General features: G+C 45.4%; 1 long non-coding RNA gene across 1 annotated transcript; it reads left to right on the plus strand.

Annotated features, from left to right (window-relative positions):
• The first annotated feature begins 22621 nt into the window (after positions 1–22621).
• LOC144284239 (uncharacterized) lies at positions 22622–24493 on the plus strand. The gene is made up of 3 exons (XR_013352605.1): positions 22622–22926; positions 23277–23318; positions 24358–24493. It is a non-coding gene; the product is annotated as an uncharacterized LOC144284239 (long non-coding RNA).
• Positions 24494–25954: the final 1461 nt, after the last annotated feature.

Raw genomic sequence — 25954 nt, forward strand, 5'->3', positions numbered from 1 at the left:
TGAAGGCACAGTGGTTTTGGAATGCCTTAGCCTCAAAACCTATGTGAATGAAGAAAGGGTCATAGTAAATTTTTAAAAAGATGTAAAAATCATGTAAATTATTACCTTTTATATGTAAAATTATAGCGTGTTATTGATAGAGGACCTGGCTGCCTCTAGAATTATAAGAAACTCTCTTTTCTTTTTCATTCAACCTCTTGGTTCTTGACTCATGGTTGCTTGAGAAAGTCTAGCTGTTGTGTAATGCTGCCAGTTACCCACAACTGAGAAGAGCCCCCGAGTGACACACATACCCATATCAGCGGACATGTCTTTAAAACAACATGTCTTAAAAATAAATAAAAAATAAAAAATAAAAAATAAATAAATAAAAATAAATAAATAAATAAATAAAACAACATGTCTTTAAAAAAAGAAAAAGAGAAAGAGAAAAGAGGAGAAGGACTAGGGGGGTGGGGAGAGGGGAAAAGATCCAAATGAAGAGCCCTAAACACAGGGCTCTCATGAGCTGTGTAAGGATAATGAAAAGGGCCCAGACAGGACCCCATGACCAAAGGTGGAAGTGGCTATTTGGGGCACCAAGGAGCAAAGCAATCAAGGTGAAGTAAGTGAGTGCAGACAGGAAGAAGCTCATGCAAGGGGCAACCACAAGGGTGCACACACTCCGCCTGTATACAGGTCTTAAAGTTGTATTTGATCAACTTAATCAATTCGATGAGGAATGGGAGATGTAATAGAAGCACATACTTTTATTGTAGTCCTGAAGGATAAGACAGTGGAAAGACCTTCTAACGGAGTGAATAGCTGCCCGAGAAGCTTTGTGTAGTATTTTGTTTCCCTTCTCATTCAGGACATTGGTGATGGGGGGCAGGGACGATCTAACAGACAGAGACTGTCTTCTGAAGAGGCAATGATGCTGAAAGACCAACAAAATTCTGTTGTATTCTTCTTTCAAAAAAATTAAAAGAAATAAAAAGAACTGTGTCTATCTATTATATATATACACACATATATAATATATATGCATTACATTATACACAGTATATTTATTATTGTATATATGTCTATATTTTATATATAGTTCTCTTATGTTATATATAGTTTGTGTTATAGCACATGTAATATAATTATATAGTTTCTCAGTAAACAAATTTAGGCAGTTTCCAATGAGGAACTCCGTCCACAAGAACGCCATACCTTCTGCTGTTGCCCCCTTGGAGACAGAGAACTGGAGAGATGGTTGATTTGACCATAATCGTCACTCTTCGTTTTTGTCATTTATAAAAGCATTTCACAAAAGAGGTCTAACTTTAACTTAATCATTGGCAAAGTTGAGGGGATTTTTGCACTATTCCATAAGTTCTGATCCCGTGATATTGTTGCCGAGTCCTTCTACTGGTATTTTTCACGGAGACTGAGTGTACGTTGGCATGAAAGATGTCATATATTTAGAGCACTTTGGGCAGACCATAGGAACTCTGTGGCCTGTGGAACAAAGATGTTCCTAGAGATTGTCACCTACCAAGTAGAGTTTATGATTCTGTAGGATTGGCATTATTATCATATGGGAAGATGGCATTACATGTATATTCTCACTTAATTTTCAATATTTAATATGACCCTTATTTGAGTCTTACACTCAATTGTCCTATTATTTTTTAAAGAAAAATGTGTTGTTGCAATCTCAAAGTAACTTCATGCTGACGAGTAGAAGGTACTTCCAATAAAATGAAATATGGTGAAGACCACCTTGAATCAAAAATCACTAACAATGATTGAGTTTTATATGGCAGCTACTTCTCCATTTGTTACTTTTATTAACTCCTTTGACCTTCAAAACTATATAAACCAGTTTACTATCCATTTCCCCCATTTTATACTTGAAGAAGGTGAGACATAGAAGGATTACTTACTTGGTCCAACATTTCAGAGCTGGATTCTGAATCCTCGGTGGATTCTGAAGCCTATGATCCTAAATACTACTCTCTATTGCCTCCAAATTGAGTAGGATATTCTCCTTTTAACATGCTACTTCTTCCTGAACTCAGTGGTCTACAACACTCTATAGTAAATTATGGTCACATATATTGTATATTTACAGAACTCAGTTAATTTAGAATAATAATGAAATAAAGAACAGGGAATAGACATTAATGGAGTGAACTATTTTTCAGAAGTTGAACCTCAAAAAGAATATAAAGAAAAGCAATGTTAAAAGAAATATGTGAGATAAATAGATCATTTAAGAGCTTCTTCAAAGTATATTTTCAGCTCATCCATTTCCAGAAAATTAATTTTTCCCTAAATATAGTCATTTTATAAACATAAGAAAATATGCCACTATCTACAGTCATTGGTTAAAATAAATAGGGTAGACTTTTATATTCCTACATTTAGGATAAGTTATTTTTGCTTCAACCAAATCTATTCGGAGGGGTTTGTACTTTGTGGTTGTTCAAAAAATTTAGTTGTGACAGAAATGATATTGAAAAGGTTGATAAAGATCCATTTTGACTCAGAGAGTTTAAAACTACCATATATTTGTGTACGATAAAATGTATTGGCATTCAAAATAACTTGTCTGGGAGAAAAAAGATGGTTTCCCACAAAATCAATCTCTAGTGCAATAAATTTTTTTACTATTATGATTTATTGAAAGCCTAGTGTCCCAACTTCAATACCTACAGCAACTTAGATTCTTAGAAACTTATAAAAGAAATTCAGCTTAACTTAAATGAAAAAACCCAACTCTACTTATCACTAGATGCTTGCTCTGATAAGGGACACTGGAATGACCTAATGCAATTGAATATCAAGTAGGACAATTACACTATGGAGTGTGTGTTTGTGTGTGTGTGTGTGTGTGTGTGTGTTGTGTATAGAAATATATGTTTTCTTTCAATGCTATGTTATAATAAGTATGTAGTCTCATGATGCTAATAAATTATTTTAAGGAATAATTATTGTTTCTGGAAATGCCTTTGTGTTCACAGTTCATATCTTTGGTAGTTTTAAAGCTGATGATATAGAATTCCATTGTGTTTTTTTCCTTTTTTACTCTGGATATTATCTACCATGTGAGTGTTCTGTCTTTAGAGATTCTTATTCTCATCCACCGGGAGACTGTGGGTATCTTAAGAGAAAACATTTACTTCCTTCCTCTCTATATACCCTGAGCCTGTCACCATGGCTGGTTTATAGCAGCAATTCACTTACCTATTAACTAAGGCATTGACTCACACTTCCGTGTTATTTTTTATCTTAATTTTGGTTCTTTTTCATTAGTGGCATGACAATTACATTCTTTAAGTATAATCCAATCTTATCTTTCAAAGTGTTTTTAATGTTAGGATGACTACTGTTATTCTTCCCTAAATCAAGAAAAGTCAGACACAGTGTTTATATTTTAACAGATGAGAGAACTATAATTCTAATTCAGGTAAAGAAGGGTGTAGGTCATGCATTCAGGCTTCTGATGGACCCGGGTCACATGGGGACCTGGGAAACTAGCCTGTGGTGGAGACCAGGAGTGTTTGTGGGCAGTTACCAAATCAACGTCCTGCATCAGTCTCAAAGTAACTCTATCTGAGGTTCCTCATCCATGTTATGAAACAGGAAGGTGAGCCAAGATGTGAAGCCTGCTGTGCTAGCGATCAGAGTAAATGGATGATTGGATTTGTAAAATTCTAAAATTCTAAACGGTGGCAAGAACAGGTCTCGGGGAATTCCTGAGCCAGAGCGCAGTAGCAGATGGAACTTGTGCCCAAGTCTTCTCAGCCTCCAATACTGCGTGTGTGTGTGTGGGGGGATCATGTGGTAGGGACAAGCATCCACCGTGGAGTTGGAAATGAAATGGACAAAATGTTTTCAGACTGACATGATGGAAATCCAGTGGCGTATCTAAAATCCCAGGAGACAAAGGTTCAGGAGAAGCCAGCGATTGAAAGGGCTAAGTGCATAGTCAGTCGTTTTTCAAGTTTCACTTGGATAGTTTGGAGAACAAACCAATTACATGTTTATGAAATCCACTGAAAAATGAACTCGACAACTGGGGACAGCATTTTATTTTATTGTTCTATATGATAAAAGAACATTGCGTGAGAGAAATCATCACTGAAGGGGTGAAGGCCATGAAGCCCTCACGAGGATCCTGAGACCCATGTCACATAATAGTTATGGATGAACACCCATAACTATTAAACAGCAGGGACCAGGCTCTCAACAGGAGATATTGTTCTGATGCCCTGAACACCAGAATAGGTTATGAGCTAAAAAGAGGATAATGTAATTTACTGGAACGATAGCTCCAAGTACCGACCACGACCACAAAAACGCTGAGCATATAAACCCTGGACAGGTCTCGAAACAAAGCAGCCCTGAGAATCCAGAGAGGAGTATGTAATGAACGTCCTCGTCAGACAGAACAGTGGAATAAATCGGGCACACGCAGTTTTAGTCGAGAATGACTCCATTCTGGAGTTCAATGTCAGGGGGAGATGGGCTGAGCATTTGAGCTGGGGGCCAATCCCTTTCCAGGTAAAGGAGGGGTATCTGCAGTGGCTACTCCATCAGGATTGTGTGGCATGGGGTAGGGGTGACTCCCTCAAGGCAAACTAAATCACCAGAATAGAAGGAATGAGACCTGTATATGCCAGGAAATAAAAATGAAATGACAACCATTAAAATATTATTATTCCTAATGACTGGCACAGTCTTTCTCTAAAATTTGGAAAGTATCAAAGTCCCCATCAAAAACAAAACAAAAAAGCAACAGCCATTACTTTGCTAATTCTTGGCCTCATTTGGTCGCTCTGGAAATCTGCATTCAGATGATAAATCATATTAAATTGCAAAACACAGACAAGAATCTCCTAGAAGCAATCAGAGAAAAATAATTGAAGAAGACTTTTTTTAAGGAGATATGTACCACTGGTCTCACAGTAGGCAACAAGACGGAGTCAAGACAAATGCTCAGGGAACAGTATTTTGCAGAAAGCATTTTTTTTTTTTTATCAAAAGCAGTAAAGGACTTGCAGATTCAGCTCATGCGTGTTAAGAGCTTGGAGGTTTGTCACCCACATCCTTGTAACAGGAAAAAAAAGGGTCAAACGAAGACTCAGTATCTTTCCTTACCCATCCGAGAACCGGGATGACAAAGGACAGTGGCACCCTGAATTCTGGAAAGACCGGCACAGCCAGGGTCTGCTTCTGTGGGACAGAAGCTGCAAGGCCGTCCACCCCTGGAACATGCAAGTGCAATGCAGCGTTCTGACCGAACAACGCAGAGGATTCCAGGCCTGCGCAGGCTCCCCGAACCGTGCTCGGCGTGGCTCCCCGCTCGCCTCTGGCTCCCACGTGGAGGTCAGTCTCCGAGGGAGCATCTTCACACTCAGCAAACACCCCGGGAGCCCCAGATGCAGATTGCTGGACCTTCCCGCCCCCTCACTCCGGAACTCCACGCTGCACCCTAACATCAGTTAGCCCGCTTTCCTCCGATGGTAGCCCGGAACGTGCCCCCGGAGAGCCGGGGGCCTGGGGGCTCCTATCCTTCTCGTCTCCTCTTCCAGGGACCGCCGAGCCGAGTTGTCTGTGGTCCATGGCTGGGAAAGGCCACCCCCACGTGTACCGCTCACCTTTCCAGTCGTTTATGGTGGTCCCTTTACCCCGATTAGCTGTAATCGGAAGTCTTCTGCTCTAGTATATTTCTTAAGGTGAGAATCATCTAAATATCAAGGTTTAAGGATATTTGATTTTTTTTTCCTTTAATCAATGGATCTTTGAGTCTTTTTTTCCCCAAAATTCATTGGGATATTTTTTCTTTTCTTTTTGTTTTTAATTCATTGGGATGGTATTGACATAGGACACTGTGTAAGTTTAAGGTGTGAGGTGGGGTGATTCGATCCACATCATCTGTGCTCTCTATTCATCCTTCCCTTTCCCCGGCTCCCCACAACCACGGATCCTTTTCCTGTCTCCATATTTTTGCTTTTTCCAGAATGCCATAGAAGTGGAATCATAAAGCATGTAGGCTTTTCAGATGGGCTTCTTTCACTTAGTGATGTGCATTTAACATTCTTCGTATCTCCTCATGGCTTCAGAGCCCATTTCTCTTCAGTGATGGGTCATATCCCCTTGTGCAGATGGACCACGGCTTATTTATCCATTTATCTCCTGATTGGCATCTTGGTTATTTGCAGATTTTGGCGATTGTGAATAAAGCTGCTAGAAACATCTTCGTGCAGGTTTTTGCATTGACAGCTTTTCATTCATTTCGGTAAATACTAATGAGCATGATTGTTGGATCATATTGTAAAAGGATGTTTAGTTTTCTCCTCAAGCTTCATAAAATCCTTTTTTTTAAAGTTCTTGTGGAACCATGATATGATTTTCTGGGGTTTTTTGAGGTTTCAGGGATCATATTTACTCACAATTCAGTTCAATAAATATGGCTTGTGGAAAGGGGTTGGAAGGCCAGGGAGGGTCGTCTGCATTGCTGCCATGCCCCTGGGGTCAGAGTGCCAGAGTTTCCAGCATTTAGGGAAAATTCTCAGAGGCAGACACCCCTTCCAAGTCCTAACCCCTTTTATGAACTATTGCAAATGTGGCCTGAAGAAACAGTACACCCCGCCTTCCAGGAATAACCCAACGTTTTGCCTCTTGATTGGGTGTCGCATACAGTTGATCATCTGTCTGGGCTGTGTTCTCGATGCACAGTGAGTTGCATCACCAGCACGGGTCTTGCACAGATCTGCAGGCAGCCAGGCTGCTGAGAAACAGAACACAGACTTTGAGTCAAATGCCCTAGGTTTTTAGTGTATCTCAGCCACCTTGTATCTCTATGATTTCATGCCAATTACTTGCCATTGGCAATTAGCTTCTTCATCTGTAAAATGGGGATCATGGTAACACAAGTCTCAAAGCAAAGAGTAGATGGGCTCCCACAGACGAGGTGCTGCCCTCATGCACCGCAACGGACCACTCAGGCTGGGTTTGTCAGCATCCATCCTGATTACACTACCTCTGTGGCTGCGCCAGTGCAGGGCTGGGAATACCTGGCCAGCTCCACAGGCGGGACGGTGGGGAGGATCTGAGGTCTCATGACATCACAGTCATATTTTTTTCCCTTTTCTTCAACTGTATCTCAGAATTGCTTGAGTTTAAATGAGTATGATGCAGCTACTAAGTGGGAAGAATTATCTTAACAAATCTTTGCTTTCCCTCATGCTGTATCTCTATAAACCAACTGTTGTCGCTCTTATTAACCAGACATCATGACAATTTTTTAATAAGTAGCCTTGCTCTGTGGGAAAGTAATGCAGCTTTTGCCTCTTAATCCAACCAAAAGTGCAGATAAATCAAAAGAGACATCCAAAGTAACATGTTTTCGTTTTTAATAATTTTCAATGCTCAACGATTATCGGTACTTATGTACTTAAGTTCTCAGGTCGGATAGTGTTGCGGCCATGTACTGAGACCAGAGATTTGACAAAAATAAGAAATTTTACTTGAATATTGTTAAAATAATTGGTAAGCCAACTTTCTGCCAGTTCCCATTACTATTTTTTGATGCAGCACTTTTAGATTGTGAGCTTGAGGTGTGTAGTAAAATACTAGCTTGCATGTAACATGATATGGGGCACACGTTCGTTTATGCTGAGAGGAGCAGCGCATAGCACTTCTGCTATGCTCAGACACTTGCTATTGCTCAGACAGAACAGTGAGGGAAGGAGGAAAGCCAACAGCTGTGAGATGTAGGTGCCTTATTTCAAAGAAAGTGTGAGTGTGGGTGTTAAAGGAGCCATCAGCATCTGCAGCCCCTTTGTCTCCTCTAACCGCACGAATCAGACAGATAAGGCGTTATTAACTTCCATTTCCCTTCTAAAATCCACTGCAGGAGGCGCCTTCAGTAGGCGAAGCATCTGCCTTTGGTTCAGGTCATGATCTCAGGGTCCTGGGATCGGCCCCCACATTGGCCTCCCTGCTCAGCAAGGACTCTGCTTCTCCCTCTCCCTCTGCTGCTCCTCATGCTTTCTCTGTCTCTGAAATAAATAAATAAAATATTTAAAAAATTAAATCCACTACAGGATATGAAGAACACAGCTACTCATGTTCTAAGTTCCTTTAGATGAGTGATGGTGGAAGGGGTCTTCCAGAGATACGTCAGTTTGAGAATTAGATGTACCACCCCTGGGGACATCGCAGGCTGGCCAAGAACACCATGCTGCTTATTTGGGGAAAGATTTCAACCCCTTGAAATCCAGAGGTCAATTAAAATGCAGACTGTTGAGATGATTTTAATACTATCAAGATGACCAGGCTTTATTTGTTGCTGTGTCACTGATTGTAGAAGATGGCAGGAGATGAGTTACCGCCCACATGGAGAGCAGAGCTGCCCTACACAGCACATACGACACGTTACATACACATATAACATAGACCTGCTTCTCAGCTTACTTTAACTTAAATGTAATCCACCTGGGCATGATGTGGTTTCTTTTTATGTTTGTGAATTTAATTTGCTTTGCATTTTTGATTGAACATTTACAAAATTCATGTTATAGAGAAAGATGATAAAAGGGCTCCAAGCTCAGATTATGAACAATATGACAGCTCATTTAGTCAATTGATTCCACATTTAGTTATAGGTCTTAAAAAAGTAAATACAACTAAACCTAGAGGTAATAACGTTTTGTTTTCTATTACTCATAGTATGCCATTCCTTTAAATTAATAAAAAAAAAACAAGACAGAGCTTACTGTGTGACGTTAGGATGAGATGTTGTATGTGCATATGCACCTGCACATATGTGTGACTAGGAGGACACACGGGTGAATGGCTTAAGGGTTCACAGAGTTCTGGAACTCATGGTGAGAGAATAAGATTCATACATAAACAAATACTTGTTAGAAACAACTATATGAAGGAATAAGTTAGGCTACAGTAGGAAAAAAACCCACAAGATATGTGCACTTACGGAGCTCCTAGTATAGTGAGGGAGGTAGACAAGAGCTTCTAGTATAGTGAGGGAGGTAGACAAGAACCAAGTAAATGTGTTCATGATATATTATCTTCAAGTCTTTTATTTTTTAATTTTATTTTATTTTTTAAGATTTTTTAAAATTTATTCATAGAGACAGAGAGAGAGAGAGAGAGAGAGAGAGAGGCAGAGACACAGGCAGAGGGAGAAGCAGGCTCCATGCAGGGAGCCCGATGTGGGACTTGATCCGGGGTCTCCAGGATCATGCCCCGGGCTGGCGGTGCTAAACCGCTGTGCCACCGGGGCTGCCTTCTTCAAGTCTAATAAATTCTACGGACACATAGAATACAGCTGTAAGAGGTCATCACAGTGGGGGTAAATGAAGGCAAGGGGACTTGTGTGCCAATCAGGAAAAAAAATTTTTTAAGTAGGCCCCATGTACAGCATGGAGCCCAAAGTGGGACTTGAACTCACTACCCTGAGATCTAGACTTGAGCTGAGATCTAGAGTCAGTTAACTAGATCTAGACAGTTACCTAGATCTTAACTGACTGAGACACTCAGGTGCTCCCAGGAAAGATCTTTCTGTGGACAAAGCATTTAAGCTGAGCCCCCAGGAGGGAGTAGATGAAGGAAACACTGTGTTCAAGGAATGGGAGGAGAAATGTCTTGGCAAATGCAAGGGCCAAAGGCCTTCAGCAGTGGTAGCATGAGCCAGTGAAGACAGTAGAGGCATGGCACCCACAGAGCGGTTGCGGGGAACGGATATGGCAGGCCTTTGAGGATGCTTAAGACACATGCTGCCCGTCACTCTAGACTCAATCCCAGGACCCGGGGTCACGACCTGAGCCAAAGGCAGACGCTCCACCCCGAGCCCCTTGCCCCCCGGGGAAGTAGGCACTTCCTGTCGTTTCAAGCTGTTTCAGACCCCGAGCACCCACAAAGTAATCTCCATCCTTTGAGTTGTTTTCATATTTCAAAATCAAAGCATTCACTCCTCCTTCTAAGCTTAGATTTACGTTGTCTTTTCTAGGATCTCAGCCTCCATTTGACGTAGCATATGATTTTTGAAATGTCCCGTTTTCTCAATGTACGGTGACTTCGTTTGGAGGTTTCCGAAAGTATCGTCGTCTTGAAGAGACTCCCTGTTTCTCCTCCTCTCACAGGCTCTTGTGTTCAGCTCACCCCAGGGGAGGCCCGGAGGGGCGCCTGCCACGCTCTGTGCAAAGCAGCTCCCGGGACGTCGGCCCGTGGTCCCCGCCAAGCTGGTCACGGCCGTCAGCGCGCGGAAGCCGCCCTGGTGCCCCCGACGGGCGAATGCACGAAGGATCCGGGCAGGGACGCCTGGTGGTCAGGCCCCGGGTGGGGCTGCGAGTGGCACCTGGACGTTGTCACCACCACAACCACGACAACGACAGCGAACCGCTATCTACGGGAGGTGGAGGCTGTGCTACGCAGTCTCTCAGGGCAAACACCCCCTTGTACACATATCTCGGACCTTTGCACCACCCACCGACCGAAACGTGCACATTCTATGTCAATCGTGTTGCGGTAAACCTGGAAAAATAATGTGCGTTTATTATGCGGTCTTCTAACGTTCTATAGTGCCATAATTTAGATAAAGCGTCTGAGACTTGATAAAAAAATGAATAAATTCTCTTTCAATTGCGTGGTGCACGCTGGACCAACGCTGGACACGAGCTGTATTTGGAGTCGCGGGCGGCAGCAGGTCAGAGAATTTGGCCGTCGGTCGCTGGCATCCAAGAAATTTTTTTTTTTTTAATTAGGAAACAATCAGGCAATAATGTGGGGTGTGACATACAAATGTCCCCTCCCCACCCCCGGGAGCTGAAGAAGGAGCAGGAAGGGGCCCCCCCGCTGTGCCCCGCTTAGAGGCCTGCGCCCTTGCTCCGCTCTATCACTGTCTGCGGGGCAGAAAGTTGGGGCGGGAGGAGCAGGACGGTGCTGCAGACGGGACATCCCACGCGGTGGCAGGACAGGCTGATGTGCGCTGAGGACACAACCCTGCGGCAAGGCTTTGGTGCTATCCGCGCAGTTAAAACTTGCTTGAAAGGAATAAAAAGCTTCTGGCTTCTTTTTTTTTTTTTTTTTTTTTTTAAGATTTTATATATTTATTTGGCAGAGACCAAGCATGAGCAGGGGGCAGGGAGGGCAGAGGGAGAAGCAGACCTTCCGCTGCGCGGGACGCGGGGCTCGATTCCAGGACTCTGAGGTCACGGCCTGAGCCCAAGGCAGACGCTTCCCGCACTGAGCCCCTGGGCGCCCCAGCTCCTGGTGCTGAGGGGGCCCCACGTCCCGGGAAAGGCCCCGATGCAGCCACCGGCAGGTGCCCGCGGCTCATCATGGAAACTGCACGGTCTCCGCCTCCATGTCCTCGTCCCACAGCGGCCTTGAGCTGCGGCTCCATTTCGGGGCGGCGGGCGGCCGTGCTGGCCACAGGGTCACCCGGCATCGTGGGCCCCTGCAGGTGGAGCAGACCCTAGTGGACACACCTGCCGAGAGCAGCCTGATGCCTCCAGGAGGCCCGGGCCCACGTGCTCCTCTCCCGAGTGGCCCGGCATGACCCCGGGCTGAGCCCCGCCGGTGCCCGAGCTCGGGGGTGTGGGCCCCTCCTCGCCCCGGGGAGCTCCCACGCCTGCACCTCCCTGGGCCGCTGCCCCGGGTCCTCTGACCGACCCTGGAGATCGAAGGCTGGACCCACGTCACGCTCATTTCTCCTCTGCGGATTATCCATGGTTCTTTGCTGCGATGTCCTTAACCGAGGGATTTTAAAGGAAGGCCGTCTCGAAGGCCACTCGCTGGGATTGCCCCCGAGGACCAGGATGTGCTGGTTCTGCTGCCCCTCTGGCCCCCCTGGTTCTCAGAAGCGGGTTCAAGCCCCAGCGGCGCCCTGTGGGTCCACGCGGCCCCCGCAAGCTACCTCCCCACGACGGCGTCCCCGCCTCGGGCCTGGCCTGCGGTCCCCCACCCCCCAGCCTGTTGCAACCGCTCTGTGCGCCTCACCCCTTCTGCTTCTCTCCGTGTCACTTGTGGGGACCCTTGGTGCTCAGACCCGGGGGCCCCAGGAGCCTCCTAACCTAAGGAGCTCCTGCAGCACCTCGTCAGTGCTCTTCCCCCGGCGGACGGGATGCTCTGTGCTCTCGCTCTTCTCCCGGGCGAGCCCTTGAGGGTGACACCTTGTCCCCACATCCCCGTCCTCCCAGTGGCGGGCACAGCTCCTGCCCAGGCCGGTGGCTCCCTCCTCGGCTGAATGAAGGCACCACCAGCCCAGGCTGCTGCCTGGAAGAGCCTGTGCGGCTGCGATAATTCCGCTGCATGTCCCCTTGCATGTGCCTAATGAGGCAGTGCTGATGTTTGGGCTCCTAAGGACTCAACATCCATTCTCGGGTGTCATTTAGCTTTTGATTTATTCTCTGTCTCTCTCTCTCGGAGTTTTCTTTTCTTGCCATTTCCTCCCTCTTGAAGGAATGGGAAGCCAAGTATTGTCTCCACCTGGAGCTCACCTCAGGAAGCGATCCCATCTTATCTGTTAAACATCTTCAGCCCCGAAGAGGTTGCAAATTGCCAACTGCCCTCTCCAGCTGCAGCGGAGCCGAGACACTTCCTTGCAACAGGGGACCGTCTTTCTATGATTCCATCGCATCCTATCATTACAAGCGCCGGTGCTGTGATTCAGTATCATTATGTCATTTGCAATGCGACGACATGTTGAGAACCAGGTGAGAAAACACCACTTCCTGTCAAAACCGCAAATTGTAAACATGCATTTCTTTGGGTCTCAGAGATTCCGTGTATTTACCACCTGAAAATCCATACTTTGAGAGCTCTTTCCCCATCTTGTTGGAAGGTTAGAGAATATAAGAATGTTGAAATGTTAGATTTAGTGATAGCACGTTTGATAAAATGCCCAATGTCCCCAATGGCTGGGTTCAGAGAAGAGCAAAACAAAAAACACAATGAAAGAAAACAGAAACACAAGACTTCTGGCAATTCTCACAGCTCAGTGTACATTTTCCACGACTGTGGGACCACAGCCGGGTCGTGAGTTTTGCCCTCTGAGCATTCATGGAGCTTGATGAGGGGTTCCATTTCCGGCGGTGGACGGACGGGGATGACAAATGGACAGTCGTGTCTTTAGCTGTAGGCATCTTGGCGTTCGGTACATCTGTTCCCAAGAGGACTGCAGGGCAAGAGGAAGCCCCCTCCCACGGGAGCCTCGGTGATGGGAGAACAGTGAACAGGAGGGCAGCAAGGGCTCGGCTGGGAAGTCTTCAGGAAAGAGAGGTGATGTTTCTACAAGACCCCGTTTTAATTCCCGTCCCGCCCGAGGAGTGTTCTCTGAACCCACTGATTTCTGGTGGTCTGATTGATTGTGTCAGAAGATGCCTCTGGAATCTCCAGCCCTGGCGAGACCTCCAAGTCTGACGCCGACTGAGGAGTTGTGGGGTACAGGAGGGGCCTCATGGAAGAAATGAACAAGCTGCTGGCCGAGAAGGGAAAAGCAGCCTCCCATGCAGACGAGCTGGCTGGTGGCAAGGAGGACGACAGCCCTGCGGAGGGCCGAGCAACCAGCACCCACCTACCTGCTCAGGGAGGCGGGAGCCCCGGAGCAGAGCCCCTCGTGGAGCAGACCATGTCCTCGCTGCTGTCCAGGCTCCATCTGTGGCCAGGAGCCCACAGCCAGGAGCCCTGCAGCAGCAGCCTCATCCTGGGAGGAGGCCGGGGGAGCGGGGGTGACGGGGCCTGGGGTGCCTTGGGCTTGGATCAGATGGAACAGAAGATACTCGAGGAGGAAGTCCGAGAGCTGCACAAAGTGGAGGAGGACATCATCGATGCCATCGGCAGGAGCTCAGGGGACCAGCACCTCGGGACGGCCTGGCCCCCCAGATGCAGGCCTGCGACCGGGACCGGAGGGACTTCGTGTCAAGGTCTGAGCCTGTGATGAAATATTAAAGTGAGGAAACAAGTTCAACTTCTGGATTGTTTTAGATTCTACCCGACACAGGTTCCAGGTCTACTCGCCTTTTTTGTGTTTTACATTTGCCTATTGAAGTGCACATTTCTTTTGGTTCATAGAAGACTCCCTGAATCACGCACTGCATTACACGGTTTCTGAGTTTTTTCCGAGGTGATGCTGTGAGCAGCCTGGCCGGGTGGGAGCCGTCCCCAGCGGTGTGCGCATCTGTCCATGCACTGCGCTGCCTGTGTCCACGGGCTGATAAACTTACTGTCCAAAAAAAAATGTTTTTTTTTAGCCTTCCCAAGATCTAGAAAGAACTTATTAAACTCAAAAGCAAAGAAACAAACCATCCAATCATGAAATGGGCAAAAGACATGAACAGAAATCTCACAGAGGAAGACATAGACATGGCCAACATGCACATGAAATCATGCTCTGCATCACTTGCCATCAGGGAAATACAAATCAAAACCATGATGAGATGCCACCTCACACCAGTGAGAATGGGGAAAATTGACAAGGCAGGAAACCACAAATGTAAGCAAAGATGTGGAGAAAGGGGAACCCTCCTGCACTGTGGGTGGGAATGTGACCTGGTGCAGCCACTCTGGAAAACTGTGTGGAGGTTCCTCAAATAGTTAAAAATAGGCCTTCCCTACGACCCAGCAATTGCACTGCTGGGGATTTACCCCAAAGATACAGGTGCAGGGAAACGGTGAGACACCTGCACCCCGATGTTTCTAGCAGCAATGTCCACAGTAGCCACACTGTGGAAGGAGCCTCGGTGTCCATTGACAGATGATGGATAAAGAAGCTGTGGTCTCTGTGTACAGTGGAATATTCCTCAGCCATTAGAAACGACAAACACCCACCATTTACTTTGACATGGATGAAACTGGAGGGTATTATGCTGAGTGAAATAAGTCAATCGGGGAAGGACAAACATTATATGGTCTCATTCATTTGGGGAATAAAAAAATAGTGAAAGGCAATAAAGGGGAAATGAGAAAAAATGAGTGAGAAATATCAGAAAGGGAGACAGAACATGAGAGACCCTTAACTCTGGGAAACAAACTAAGGGTGTTGGAAGGGGAGTAGGGTGGGGGTGGGGGTGAATGGGTGACGGGTACTGAGGGGGGCACTTGATGGGATGAGCACTGGGTGTTATTCTATATGTTAGTAAATTCAACACCAATAAAAATGAATTAAAAAAAGAATTTATTAATAATCCAAAGAAAATGGAGAAAACAATCTTATATTTTATTTCTTGGTTAGTGGAGAAATGAAAACAGGATCAGATGATAAAATATGGTCAATAACTTTGTTTCCAGGCCATTCACAGTCAATATACACATTTGAGTGGAATTCTTAACACCTGTAGAGATAAGCTCCTCTGGCTTAAAATTCCTTAAAATTTCCAAGAGGAAATAATTACACCAGAGGATGTAGTAAGTATTCCATTGTATGTGATGTCATTTTATGTCTTTCTCCAAAAATGCTTGGCAGCCCTAGTAAGGCACGCATTGCAGTTCCTTCTATGCTCCTCAAGGAGTACTTCAGACCTTTGCCATTGTCATGCAGTCCCCGTGGACGCTACTTTCACCTTCATCAGATGGTGTATAAATTATTTCATAAATGAAGTAGATAATTTGGGATGTAGATGGTTTCAACCACTAGATTTGACATTTTTCACACTTTCAATCATCTCCCTCAGAACAGGAAAGGAATGACCTTTCATCTCAGGCAATTTATTTCTACATTTGTGTTGGGTTCCTCTTCTTTCTGTATCATGAATTTTAGATATATTTTCTGTATAATTATATATATATCTGTATAATTTAAAACATATACACTTTATTTGAAAGAACTCCTCCCTAATCTGATTCTGCCTCCTAATATTACAACACGTGATGGCATCACCCAGACTGAAATTTTCATTGAAAAACAAAAAGGCTTCAATCTCCATATATTTCCACCTACTTCTCTCTTATCTTCTTTGCAATCCAAGAAGAGGTAAGGTCCCCTAATCAACTTTTCTCCTCAGCCCACACCCATCTGATTTTTTGGTCCCCATTAATTCATGGACCTCTTTCTTGCTCACAATTCAAATGCTCGAATCAACAAAACACTGTCACACGGAGCGTCATCAGTCTTTATGTTAGTTTCAGCCTCAGTAGACTTTGATTCCTCTTGTGTGCAGGCCCTCTCTTCCCTGGCATCTTTCCTCTGTTGTCCCCGACTGCAGAGGAGATGGAGTTCAGGGTGCTGGGTGTTTCCTAGGCAGTGATCTCAAGGCGAACATGGTTGGAAAGGGTGGGGAGGAAGAAACACAGGCAGAGGGAGATGTCTGACCACTGTGCACCCTCACGGCATCAGCCCACCACACAGGGTGCTGGAGAACTCGCAGGACCCATACCCTTGTCCTAAATTGAAGCCGAGTGGCCTCTGTGAATAATCATTGCCTGTCGGTCACTCTGGGGAGCAGTTGCCTTGAGGCAGGTGGCTCTTTGCAGCTGAGTCAAACTCTGCCTCTGTTGACAAAGTCCTCCAGGAAGCTTATGCATGGATCCTACCATTTCATGTCCCACCCTGCAGGTCAGAGAGGAATAAGTTCGGTAATAATTGGCCCATACAGGGACATCGAGATGTCTGAAGCTGATGGGCCTGGCAAAGAAAAAACAGGTGGCAGAGAGGCAGCTAGCATACAAAGGATAACAGAACACTAGGCGCTCAATGTTGGTTCTAGTGGGGCTTCTGTATACTGGGTGTGGATTGGGTCCCCTGTCTTTCCTTTTTTTTTAATAAGTTAATTTTTTATTGGTGTTCAATTTACCAACATACAGAATAACACCCAGTGCTCATCCCGTCAAGTGTCCCCCTCAGTGCCCTGTCTTTCCTTACATGGAGCCACACCCTGTCAACCAGCTGTCCTTGCTCCTAGAAGGTGGGAGGGCTCTTTCAGGGCCCCGGACCAAGGTCCTTCTACCTTTGCCCACAAGGCCCTTCTTCCATAGTTGGCACACTAGAACTAATGCCCACCACTGGGTTGGGCTTCTTTTTTTTCTTGCTAACAGGCTTTGCCCTCATGGAACATATTTCACTGTTGAATCTAGAACAGTGACCCCAACTACCCCATGAAAAATGATATTCCTGGGTAGCCCCGGTGGTGCAGCTGTTTAGCGCCGCCTGCAGCCCAGGGCCTGATCCTGGAGTCCCGGGATTGAGTCCCACGTCGGGCTCCCTGCATGGAGCCTGTTTCTCCCTCTGCCTGTGTCTCTGCCTCTCTCATTCTCTCTCTCTCTCTCTCTCTCTCTCTCTCTGGGTCTCTGTGAATAAATAAATTCCTTTAAAAAATAAAAAATAGGGATCCCTGGGTGGCGCAGCAGTTTGGCGCCTGCCTTTGGCCCAGGGCGCGATCCTGGAGACCCAGGATCGAATCCCACATCAGGCTCCCGGTGCATGGAGCCTGCTTCTCCCTCTGCCTATGTCTCTGCCTCTCTCTCTCTGTGACTATCATAAATAATAAATAAAAAAAAATGTTAAAAAAAATAAAAAATAATAATAATAAAAGAAAAATGATATTCTTGTGCCCCTCACTTAGGGAAACCTGTCTTCTGATCTCCCATCTCCTTAGGTTATGATTATCATTAGCAATTACAGTTCCCTAACTATGATCATTTTTGTGATTGTTCTTGTTATTCATCATTATTTTCATTATTTTCTTGCCATGAATTGTTTCTGCAGTTGTTTGATATACAACCTTCAGTAGAGTTTGTCCACAGGAAAGCAATCCCTTCTGTACTACATGATATTTATTTTGCTCAGGAGCACCTTGAAATATTCCAAGTCAGCCTCCAGAAGCAGGACCAGCCCTCGATACCACAGGAGCCTCCTGAAGGACATCCTTTACACATATGCCTCTGTTAAAATTCAAAATTCCCTCTAGGCCCACTGGCTGCTTGTGCCAGCCTGGAAGTCCCGGAAAGTTGTCCTTGGATGAACAGAACTGCCACAACATAAGTCACATCAGGGGCCCCCATAGTCACTCTTGCCTTCTTGGAAAGGTGGGAGCTGGTGTCTCTGTCCATATGAACATCCACATGAGTTGATCTGATCTGGAATCCTAGAGCCACTGTAGCTAACAATGGAGGTACAGAAAAGGCTCCCTAGGCCAGCCTGAAACTCTGGAGATCTAAGTCCCCTCAGGTACACAGGAGAGGCTGCTGGTGCAGTACCAGAAGGCACAGAGATTGTGAACGCCCATCCTGCACATCCCACGACTTTTCTCCGTCTTCCAAGGGAGCCTGGCAACCACTCGGAAGGCAATGTCCTCCCTGCTAGTATGGGAGTATCGTGGGTGACACCCTCCTACAGCCCAGGCCCATCTGACCCTCTGCAAATATTTTAAGTGACCTTGGAGATGTGAACTGAGAAGTCTGGAGCTCCAGGGTCTAAGTGGAAAAGAAACAGAAGGGATGTTGGGCAGAGAGGGTGGGAATAGAAATGGCAGCTTGAATGTCCACTTGACGCTGGGCTCTTCTGTGCAGGTGTGGACGTGGAGTCCTGCCTGGCCTGCAGACGGACCAAGCTCCTGAAATCGGGTGGCTGTCCTGCTGCACCCCCTCTGCCCCACGGGCTCTCCCTCAAGGGGTCTGCATGCAATTTCCCAAGTTGGCCTAGACCCTCCTTCTGGCTGGCTTTTTCCATCCTGTTATTCATCTCTGCCTCCTGTTACAGATGTCATGTGCACACGCAGAGCTTTAAACTCTCCACCCTGTAAGGCCCAGCACAGTCCCTTTATCATTCACTTAGAGGATTCTATACCCAACCTCCTGATTTATCATTATGTCCCATATTAATAGTAGTGGAATTAATATTATTCATGATGACAATTGTAATTCATTATTTTTATCAATAAATTTTTATCATGGATTATTTTTGTTGTTGATGCCATATAACATTGTGTAGCCTCTCTTTTCATGAAACAGGTCAGATTTTTTGGAAAATGATTATGGAGGGTTCTCCAACAGACCTACAATTCATAATTTACATGCTGCTTCAAGTCCCCAGTGTATGAGTTTGAGTGTATTACTCTGATGAGCCCCTTAAATATTGCATGTCCCCCTCTAGAGACAGTGACGGGGTCTGTGATGATAGGGGAACCCTGAGGAAGATTTCCTTTGCCAGCCTGATCCTCTAAAAAAATATCTGATTATGTTTTTTTGCTTTGTTTTGGTTTTGGTTTTGGTTTTACAAAGTGATATATTTCCATAGAGATGGTAGACTTATATCCTCCTCGCCTCTCCTGACCCCTCTCCATCTCACCAAGGTTAACAATTTGTCATCACTCACAGGGGTAGAACCAACTCATTCAGGAAACCTCCACACTTTTAGAAGCATCCATTCATATTATGTTTTTTTTTTCATATTATGTTTTTAAGTTAAAACCATAGGCTACAGATAAATTGATAAGCAAAATGAGATATATCCATATAATAGAGTATTACTCAGGCTTACAAAGGAAGGAGATTATGATGTACAGATTCTAGAACATCGATGAACCTGAAGGACATTATGATAAGTGTAATAAGCTGTTCAGAAAAAGAAAAATACTGTGTGATTATTCTTATACAAGTCAGATTCACAGAGACAGAATGATGTACGGTGGTCATCAGGGGATGGGGTGGAGAGAGGAAATGGGGTGTGTTCAATGGGGAGAGTTCTAGTTTAGCAAATGAAAAGAGTTCAGGAGTTGGATGGTGGTGATGCTTGCACAACAGGATGAATGTACTTAATACCACTGAACTCTACACCCCCAAATCGTTAAGATTCCTAATTTCATGATACATAATCTTATGAAAATAATGAAAAGAATCATAGGCTGAAATGCTCTTTGGGTCCTCTGCCTGTGACATAATTTTTTTTTTTTTTTAGCATCAGTGATAGGGTTTTCTTTTATGTTGTTGTTTTTAAAAATTTTTGTATATTTTTTATTGGACTATGATTTGCCAATGTATAACACTCAGTGCTCATCCCGTCAAGTGCCCCCCTCAGTGCCCGTCACCCAGTCATCCCCACGCCCGCCCACCTGCCCTTCCACTACCCCTTGTTCATTTCCCAGCGTTCGGAGCTGAGACCTAACTCACTGAATTGATTGTCGCCATGCAAAATGACCCTCAAATTGTTACACCACCTGCTCTGCTTGGTTAAAATGCTTGGATCCTTTCTCTGCCTCCTGCAGTGATGTCAACATGAATATCTTCCTTTACTTAATAAGAGGTTTGTTACTTTGAGGGAGAGTCTACAGACGGTGTTTCTAAACGGTGGGCTTGCTTGTATTTTCAACGTGAATAGGTTTCGCTGGTTGCAAAACCCAACATAGCACCCTCATGCTCCTACCTGCAGTGCAAGACACTGTCTCTTTTTTGTCCCCTTCGATTAAGTAGGAGTTTTACTCTGGTTAACGCTGGCATGCCTGAGCTTCTGGGAAATATTATGAGTCACCTCTGGTTCCAGCAACCCTTTGTTACTGCCTGCAAGACCCAGGGAAGGCATCCATGGCCCACCAGGCTCAATAAAAATTGTTCTAAGACCCTAAGGACCCAGGAGTAGATGGAGCAAGCACAGGACGCCAGAGAGGAGGTTCTCACCTTCTGGAGCCTTTGCGGTATTTCTGGATATGCTCCAGAATCAGAAAACTTCTGCTCCCGCATTCTTATGTAGCCCCATACCAGACTGGAAGCACCATCCACGGCAAGGAGGAACCAATTCAGGTGCCAAATAACAGCCCCAGGCTCCAAAGTACAATCTCTTAAATCCTGAACTGAGGCATCCAAACATGCCTGCACATGACTCACCTGAACAATACCCAAGTCTCATAATCACCACAACGGGAAACACCCCTGCCTCAATCCCAGTGGGTCTCTGATGGGGCGTCAGGAAGGAGGTGGGTCATCAGCCCTAGACCAAGTAGGAGCAACCCCTGTTGTCTGAGAAACCACTGAGGCCTGGTGTATCCTGCCACCCCCATTCTCACCCTGGGTCATCCAAAAGACTTTTCAAGTTGAACTTGGAGATCCCAGGTCCCCTTGGCCCCTCCATCCGAACACCCCGATGACCAGTCCCTCTTTCCTTATGATTCCTTTAATAAGGGGCACACATGTGAAGGAGTACATTCTTAAAAAAAAAACAAAACAAAAAAAAAAAAGGAAGACGCTCCATACATAGTCAAGGGTGAGCCACCCCCCAAAATGAGGCAAGCACTTCCATTAAACTTGCACGGAGGCTGGAGGGAGAAGGGAGGTTTGGGATGCCAGATGTAGGACTTCGGTTTGGGTTTCTTTGGGAGAAGGGATCCCCGTGGCTCATAGTCCTCTAAGAGGATGGCGAAGTTGACAGCGGTCCCCTGGAGTCAGGTTCCTGACCCTGTACATCCCTAGTGCTGATTGGACCGTCCAGGGTGGGAGTGGATCAGTGATGAACCAGGGGGTTGCATGTGTCTGGGGGCAGGAGGGGGTGACAGTTACATTTTTTATTGGGGAACATGATAAACCAAACCTCTGAGCACACTCACTGCAGCAGAGGAGGCTGCTCGGCCTCCGGGCTGATAGGTGCAGGAGCGCTTGGGCCCTCACCTGAGCGGGCACACAGGGGAGTGTCCCGCCACCCGCTCAACACTACGGGGCACAGGCCTGCATGTCGGTAGGGAATCATCCTCATTCCTGTTAGTGCAGGAGATCCTACGAGGCCTCCATCTGTGATGCGCTATCCACGGCCCCTTGTTGCCTCTCCTCCCTGGGCTCTAGCCTCCCAGTTCCCCTGTGAGGACATCTGCCAGCATCGCACCAGGGACCCCACGACTCGGAGCCTGTTCCTACCAAGTTGCCCACCTACACCATGGCACGCTTATCCCAGGGAGGGGTTAATGGTATGCTAGGCCCTGAGACACCCCAACCCCATCTCTAGGTACATCTGCACTGAGTCCAAGCGAGCAGTCTGGTAGCCACTTTATATTCATTTCAGTGAGACCTTTTAGATATCCTATAAAGTACATACCTTTATTACATCCCCATTTAAAGATTTAGAAACAAGTTCAACAAACTAAACAACCGAGGTCACATACTTGCTAAACCAATCTGACTTTAGTCTATGTGGCTCAGTGCCCCCATCTTGCCTTCCCAAAATGAAGAGCAGATGCTTGAATAAGCAGAGGCAATAGGATGGGATTCATTTGAGGGTACCGGGATATGAATGTTAATTTTGATACCCAGGTTCTTGATGAATGAAAAGGATGTGGTAATAATGCCTTCGTGCTGCCAGGTGACAGTGGTACAGGCTCAGGGATGCAGAGCTCCTTTGGTGAAATGACTGCCACCCCTTTCCCTTTGCTCCTGGGGACATTCACAGGGAGCACAAAGGAAAGCCAGAGAAGGAAAGTGTCTGCTTCTGGGCTCTTCTTACAGGGCAATCCCTGTGTTCCAAGCATGTCCCAATCATCATCACTCGAACTGGACACAAACCTTAGGCTGACAGAAGGAACTGTGTTGTCTCTCAGTAACCATAGTTGCTCCTTATTCTTTGGGAGAGAAAACTGAATTGTGAGAGAGAAGGGGAGTAGCAGGCTCCTACTTGCTGGGCCAGGAGGATCAGTGGGAGACGCCTGCTTTTCTAGCTCCTGCCTCGTGTTCCTTGCACTCCCCCAGCCAGAACTCTCCGAAGATAAGGCTTTATAGAGACCATCACAGCGGGCCTTGATCCTGGGAAATGGAGCATATAAATGTGCTTTCTTTACTGATTCACTTCACTGACCAAGAACATTCCCCATTTCTCGCAAATATAAGTGAGCCTTCTGTCCTCTCAGAGACCCCAAACCTCTGCTCTGAAGAGGCTTCCCTCAGAGATGACCCTGAGCAGAAAGATGTCTTGTTTTTTCTTTGCCTTTTTCTTCATTTTGGCTCAATTTTTATCAGGTAATCGCCAATGGATGGAATGGTGAAGAGGCAGATGGTCAAGCCGCCGGCTCTTCTGTGGACCATCCTAAGACTGACAGGAATGGTCGGCTCCCCATTGAGCTTCTCATGGGATTTTCTTGAATCTGCGGTGGCATTTTCTAAGCAAACTGCTATTCCCTCCCCCTTCCCTCTTTTGTAAACCTCCCTCCTGGTTCCTGGGAGTGCTGGCCTTCAGAAATAGGATAAAGAAGCAGCCTCTGTGCTCTGCTGTCCCTCGACAGCAGATGGGGGGAGCTGGGAATACTGTTTTACACAGTGTTATTTCCTGCACTGATTTTAATATCCAAAATGTGATGATTTAAATTTAGGGTGCCAAGCAGGACTTGAATATTCCCAGCCATTTCCAGGAGGTAAGTTGAATCCCTCACCTATAATTTCTACCTTTAGGACCCCTAGCTGTTCAGCTTCCTCTGACCTCCAGAGACAAGGAGGGATGGAAATGACAGTGAGAATAGAGTTGCCTGAAATCCCAGATTTCTGCCTCTGCCTTCTCTTCCTCTTGTAGCCAGCATCATACCTGCTTTGCCATTTTATAGAGAAATCTCTTTGTTACTGGAATGGAATTTTGTCCATAGAGATTTGGAGCTGGTCTCATTAGCTCAGGGTGCTAACTAAAGCAGGTTTAGAGGATCAAGCTTGTACCAGCTAATGAGCAATGTTTGGGGAACATGCTCATCCATCTCCTACCGGCTCTGCTCCCAAACCCAATAAAATGCATCCCAATCTCTGCTATTGGTCTAAGAAGGATCAAATAAAGGGAGATCTCATTACCATTATGGAAGATCTGTCCACGATGAAGAGCCCCCCAATCTCTCTCTGTGCTCTCATCTTCTACAGGAAGAACATTAACAACTACAAAAATAACTAATGGGCTACATACTGTTTGGTGAAATAGACTCACCTAAATTACTCCATGTGACCACTAGAATAGCTTACAGTGTAGACAAGCATTTCTAGAATGTCTATATGACAAATGAGAAAGCGGAAAACAAGCAGTTTACTGAGGACACACCACCACTGCCAGGCCCAAACCAGAACTAAACCTAACTTCACCTCTACTTTCAAGGATCTTTTAAAACCAAAAGGTAGCCCTTCCACCTTCATCTTGTAACATTTGCAGAACTATCAGGTGTGTATTTTTATGGTTCTGTCGTATACATGACACCTCATCCCCCTGTGCTTACTTTGACTCATGCAAGGGCCTTAACCACGTGGAGAACAGAGATGGGGCTTATCCCTCCTTCAACGATACCTCTTCCCCAACTCCATCCTGAAAAAAGCAAAGCTCTTTGAAAATCTGGGGCTGGTTCTTAAAAACACTCTTTACAATTGTACAAACCACCCCCACCCTCATTCTTTTGTGGCTGTTAAACTTCTCCTCATTTTCAGGGAGTCCCTGGAAAGGTGTATAAGCTACTATTTCTTGAACTAGGTGAGTTTGCTGTTTGTGAGCCGTGCTGGCTTGGCCGGGGCAAATGCAGGAGGATATGCACCGAGGATGAGAAGGTTGTTGGAAATTGCAAGATGAACTTTTTCTGTTGCCGACGGAGGATCAGGTGAACCAGACCAGCCCTCCCCTGGCCTTCAAAGTGGGACTTGGTATTCAAGGGAGGACAAGAGAAGTCGTGTGCCTTACCCAGGTCACACTGTGAGTGAGTCTCAGAATCATTCTCCTGTCTTTCTCCCTTGGTTTTGTTTCTTTGCTTATTTTTTAAGATAATCCTTAAAAAAAATCTAGGTCCAAGTGGGCATCGAGTAGCCTAATCGGATACTACTACTATGTATTTGTAGAGTCTCTTGTAATTTATAAATCTTTCCTCCATATTTTCCTCATATGACTCAAGATCGACTTATGAATTCATTATCTCCATTTATATTTGAAGAAACTGAGACCCAGAGAAGCTTTCATTTCTTCAAGGTCATAGCCTGGAAGCTGGAAATGGATGTGCACACCCCTGTCCTGTTCTGTGTATCTATCTTTGTATAATAATTTAAACCAAATAGATAAACAGAAATGACATCTGCATCTGTGTTTTTGGAATTACAATTCTATACCATACAAGAAATTATTCATGTTATTTCTGGGTATATCAAAAAGCGATCAGTCATTGATTCTAATATTTACACTGTGTTTTTAAGCAACTCATACCTACTCAGTTAATGCCCATGGCCCCAACTTTGTACTTCTTGCCAATAAATTAAGATGTTAGAGGTCGAATTAAAATGCTCAGCATGGATTGTGCATGTATGATTGACTATCTATAGCTTTTGTTTATGAAATAAAATTTGTAGCTTCATATAACAAGAGTGAAAATTATTCATCTTACAGCAGCTACTCAAATTTGATCACTCAGTTTTCACATATGATTTTAATTTCACATAATGATTTTGCTTTACATTTGAGCTACCATTGTACCATTTTGCACAGATACATTCCCTGTCCTTTCTCTGCTTTGCGCTGTGTAACTGGCACAATTATCGGCAAATTATGTTCCTTTTTTTTCTTTTTTTGCAAACTATGTTCTTCAAACCTCTTGGCTTATGGTTGATTTCAGTTGATGCAAGTGTGTGGTGGCAAAAGGGTAGATGGGAAGAAGGGAGAGCCGCAGATTTCTCTCCCACACTCTCTGCTCCAGCAGTGGCTTATCTCCCATAGCAAAGCCCCTGCTTCTATGTCCTTGCTTCTCCCTCAGCCTTGATGCTGCAGGCACAGCTCCTGCCAGCCAGTCCTAGTCTCTGGGCTCACACTACAGACTCCTGCTTTTCCCGCTGCCATTGGGCAGTGGGGACCTCCAGCTAGGACTAACATGGGGGCCGCCTCACTGCTCCCTTTTTGCATGTTCAGCTTTGCCAACACTTTATCACTTCCTCTGCATTTAAATCTTCTCCATCAAACCACCTGGTGTGGGAGCCGTTTTCATGCTTGGAGTCTGACTGATAGGGCTTTTCCATTGGTCTTACTGTCAGATCTATTTACATTTGCTCA

This window comes from Canis aureus, chromosome 15 (genome assembly GCF_053574225.1).
Source record: "Canis aureus isolate CA01 chromosome 15, VMU_Caureus_v.1.0, whole genome shotgun sequence".
Taxonomy (NCBI): Eukaryota; Metazoa; Chordata; class Mammalia; order Carnivora; family Canidae; genus Canis; species Canis aureus.